Here is a 5,000-nt window from a genome sequence, read left to right as displayed (position 1 = left end):
CTTTGGTGTCTCCATCAATAAAGTATAAGCTTTGGCATCTCGAACTCCCTGATTTGAGTGATTTCTTGCAATAAGGGGAAGACTTTTTGCACGACAGTGTGTGTATGCGTGTAATGAATGCTTGGTCATCATGGTGTAGGTGTGTGTTTGGATGCACATAGGTATAAGTATGCGTGTATTGATTTGTTTGCATGCATATTAACAAATAGGGTCCAAAACAGGAGTTAAACTCTTAAGAAATAAGTCAAATTTCATAGTAAAACTATTAAAAATCAGGTCACCTTCAGGAGACTGAATTAAATATTATGTGTCATTGTATTCGAAAGAAACGTGTGTGTTTCTGTGATTTATTTTTATTTTTAGAATAGTAAAAAGGATCCACATTTATCCTCTACCGAGCGATAACTTAGTTTCGGTTAATTAGTTTAAGACCAAATGTTGATCTGTAGGTACTTATACATTTATATTTCCCATATTTTAAAGACATATACAGTATATATATGTGTGTGTGTGTTGAGCTTGAGAAATGCAGAGTTTAAAAATGTACATGTTCAAATTCCTCTTTAAACGTGGGAACGGCTGAGCTCTAGATTTCGAAGTGCATGTCAACAACCACTACTTGAGCAAGTAGTTGTGTACAACTGCACAAACACACATAAACACACTCCAGACAGAGGCCCTCTTGTGCTTGCGCTCAAAAACTACAACTTGCAGGGTTGCAAAGCTCAGTGTTGTGGACTGTACATCCCCTGTCCCCGTGGGCTGGAGGAAAATCTGCTTACACTGAAACACACTCGCAAATGAGGCACATGTGGATGCATATGCAAATGAGAGAGGAGGAAATTACCATCTTGGCTTCTGATTGGACAGGCTGTGGAGGGGAGGGGCCAGGCATCCCAGGGACACTAGGCACTATGGTGACAGGTCTGACCAGCTGAAAACACACACACACACACGTGAGAAACTTAATATGTGACCTGACTCTATGTCTCTCTCACACTAAAGTAAAAGAAGCAAACAGAAGTGAAAAAGGCTCGTTATCTCAAACACACAGCAACGCTCAGCATATGTTCACATCTGGGGTTGAGCTGCTGCTGTGAGCAACTGAAACAACAAAACAGATCATGTATAGTAATTGTTTCTGAATTTTTATATTAGCATAATCAAAAAAATAATAATAATATGGTACTGCACTTCAAGGAAAACCATGTGACTTGTTATAGAACACAGTTCCTGAACCAAACTGAGTACAACTGACAAAACAGCCATTTTAGAGCTGCTTTACAACAGGATTTAATTCTGTTTGCATCATTGTGTTACTGTTTATCCCTGTAAAGCTGCTGGAAACAATCTGCATTGCCCAAGAAATAAAAGATAAATATAATCATGATACAAATCAAATAAAGAAAAAAAAAAAATGTTGTTTTTATATAAATGTTTTCATTCCAATTTCAATTTTGTCATCTTCCCATTAACTTTAATATTGACAATTTACAAAAGAGAAATATGTATATTTTTTATCATTAGCAGAGATTTGAAACTATAAAGACTTGACTATAGATATGACTATACTTCGAATAAATGGACAACACAATTTCTCATTTTCTATTAGTTATCCTTGCTGAGAAAAAACACACAAAGAAATCGGTCACAACTAACTACATCACTAAACTGGCTCACTAGCAGGTTATTGTGTTTGTAAATAAATGTAAAAAAAATGCTGAAATGTATTCAACAAAACTATTTTTATTCCATTTATTCAATTGGTTAGACTAAATAAAAACCAATAACACAAATCTCAACATAAAAAGGGTCCCCGAGCCTGTAGAAATCCTGTAGAAGAAACACTGTATTACGGCATAAACATTTTCTTTGTTTGTTTGTTTGTTTCCCATCCCTCTCCTTCCCTCCTGCTGAAAGCTACGGGACATAATCATATGCTGTTCAGTGTTCCAATCACACACACACACACACCACACACACACACACACACACACAGGGGTTTAACTGCCCCAGACACGTGTGTGTGAGTGATAATATGTCTCTGCATAAATTAGCGCACCCCACACAGGCTGACGTCAGGAAAGAGGCGCAGTGTCCTTCATAGAGCCGACATCATCAACCAGCGCACACTTAACCCTTGTGCGTCAATTAAAAAGAGTTACACTTATATGTGCATAGTGGACAAAAATATCTGTCAAAAAACTGTCATAAAAATGAAGACTTAAGTTTGGTCTCATTTTAAAGAAGACCCTTGTTGTTGAAGTAAAAAAAATTAAAGTGAAACTGAACTATGAAATGATTTATGAACATTATTGTATATAAAATATATATTTTTCGAACCAAGTTGAACTCTAAAACTGCTAAAAATAATAATCCATAAATCTAAACAAGTTGTGTTCCAAATTTGAGGTTGATATCTCAAAAATGAGCTTTCGGTAAGATCTTGTTTGGGCGCAGTAACACATTTTCCCCATTAGATGCCAGCAAAACTCCACTTATGATGTGCAGTCTCTCTCAAATATTATATGCACACACAATTTTTTTTACTACACACATACAAACTGCACTCTGACATCCATCCATCTGACACCCACATAATTATACCTGCATAATTTATCCAATTGGCTCTATAATATGCAAAAGCAAAAATCAGGAATAAAGGGAGAATTTCCTTTATAGGCCAAACCTGAGAAAATGGCACCATTTGGAAAAAAAAACTTGTCAACAGAATGAAAGCCTCTTAACAAAGATTGCATCATTTTATAGTTAAATGGCTACATATAATAAACTAAATAGTTTTAATGTGGACATTTTTGTCCTCAAGGTCCTGAGTGGAACTATTTTGTGTACCTAGAGCAAAACAGATTAATTAAAGGAAATATTTGAAGAATATAAATATATAAAAGGGAGGTGAAATAGTAAAATTCCAATAAAAATACACACATATGCCAATATTTATGTAGTTAGCATTAACAGAGGTAAAATGATTTTTTTTAAAAACCTGAAAAAGACACACATGTCCATAAGGTCGCACAAACTCAACGCACTGTTTAAAAGAGGTTGCGTGACTTTCAAGCACATTTTGTTTCTCCGTGATGGATGTGTGGACGGTTTACATCTGGTCAGCGCACAGACAGCTTGTAGTAACATGCGTCTCAAATGCGTCTCCTGTGACCACTTGTGATTTGAAAGGCAGAGTTTTTAAAAAGAGGAAAACATTTCAAGCTGAACGGTTATTTTAGTCAAGCTTCTGTGAACTTCAGATGTGCGTGTGTGTGACGATCATCTGAGATGGACGCCATACACACTTATTACACTCATCTACTGCATCATAATTCTGCGGCACTCCAACAATGTCTAATTAGACAAATAAAAAAAACAGACATTTTGGACGTGAAACAAAAACTCAGTTCAAAACCCACTGAGCTGCCTACTTAAAGTGCCCTGTTATGCTATTTTAAAGCTTCCTAGTTTTGAGTCTCCCTACAATAAGTTTACATGCATCCAATGTCAAAAAACACTTTCATTTTCTCATTATATACACTGCACATCACCTAATTTATCGAAGAGTCTGAAACGGTCAAGTCTCTCTAAACCCCTCCTTTCTGAGAGTCCACTCGGCTCTGATTTATGGAAGCTTGTTTCCGCCACTGAATACAATTTTTTTTTTTTTTTAAATTGCGACTTTTTATCGCTTCGCTTTTTATGATGAACAGATTTAATTTAAGCTTTTATTCACATATAAACATTCACCAACGCATACATCAGACCTGGTTAACAGAAGCTCAAGCATGTTCAGTTGACGTGAGTTGACGTGGTAGTAGCTGTCAACAGAAATCTCTCAGATTTCATTCAAATGATCTTCATTTGTGATCTGAAGATGAACGAAAGTCTTACGGGTTTGAAATAACATGAGGGGGAGTAAACGACAGATTTGTGGGTGAACTTTCCCTTTAATTAGCCGTTTCAGGTGTGTTTGATCAGGGTTGGAACTGAACTTTGCAGGGTGGTAGTTTGCCAGGATCAGGATTGGCCACCCCTGATGTAAAACGATTGTACAGGAGGCTTTTTAAGCACACCAAAGAGAAAGGAGTGTGTGTGTGTGTGTGGGACACTCACAGGAATGGCAGTGGGTATGTGTACGCTGGAGCTGGGCGATGGTGGCTGGAATAGAGAAGGGCATCGTCTGACCGTTCGGCAGCTGTAGGAGAACCGGAAACGTGCCGGACACCGGACTGGAGAGAGAGATGAGAGAGAGAGAGAGATAAGAGAGAGAGAGAGAGAGAGAGAGAGGGGGAGAGAGAGAGAGAGAGGAGAGAGAGAGAGAGAGAGAGGGGGGAGAAGAGAAGAGAGAGAGAGAGAGGGAGAGAGAGAGAGAGAGAGAGAGAGGGGGGAAGAGAGAGAGAGAGAGAGAGAGAGAGAGAGAGAGAGAGATGAGAGAGAGAGAAGAGAGAGAGAGAGAGAGAGAGAGAGAGAGAGAGAGAGAGAGAGAGAGAGAGAGAGAGAGAGAGAGAGAGAGAGAGAGAGAGAGAGAGAGAGAGAGAGAGAGAGAGAGAGAGATGGGGGAAAATAAACTAAATTCATTTCAAACATAAAATTAACATTACTGTAATATAGAATCTAAATATACAAATAAATAAGCTACAAACACAAGCTACACAGCATCATGCTTTAAAGTCAACATTAAAACAGATTTGCGTGGTATTTTACTGTTTGTAATGTGACATTTTCCTGAGTGAATCATGGAGGATAAGGGCAGGACTTAGATTAGATAGGTTTCTTATCAGATTTGAGTCTGAGCTGATGCGAGTCAATCAAATTCACAACATTTATCGTAATTTGCTATTATTGTCGCAACTCTTTTTATTTTAATATTAGCCAGCATTACATTACTGCTATAAGTTACATAAACAGCTACTGGCTTTTGGTTCAAATTAAAAAAATTATTATTGCGTGACTTCAGGGTAAAAGGAAAGCTCAGCTATTACATTTTAATT

The 5,000-nt window shown here is 37.5% G+C and overlaps 1 pseudogene; it reads right to left on the bottom strand.

The window, feature by feature from the left end:
- The window catches only part of LOC130076700 (cyclic AMP-dependent transcription factor ATF-2-like), a 30,537-nt pseudogene extending 26,299 nt beyond the window's left edge, over positions 1-4,238 (bottom strand).
- Positions 4,239-5,000: the final 762 nt, after the last annotated feature.

The sequence above is a fragment of the Rhinichthys klamathensis genome, unplaced genomic scaffold (genome assembly GCF_029890125.1).
Source record: "Rhinichthys klamathensis goyatoka isolate OS25496 unplaced genomic scaffold, OSU_Roscu_1.1 h1tg000680l_1, whole genome shotgun sequence".
Classification (NCBI taxonomy): Eukaryota; Metazoa; Chordata; class Actinopteri; order Cypriniformes; family Leuciscidae; genus Rhinichthys; species Rhinichthys klamathensis.
Note: the sequence above shows the minus strand (reverse complement) of the source record. Positions and strands in the feature narration are given on the sequence as shown.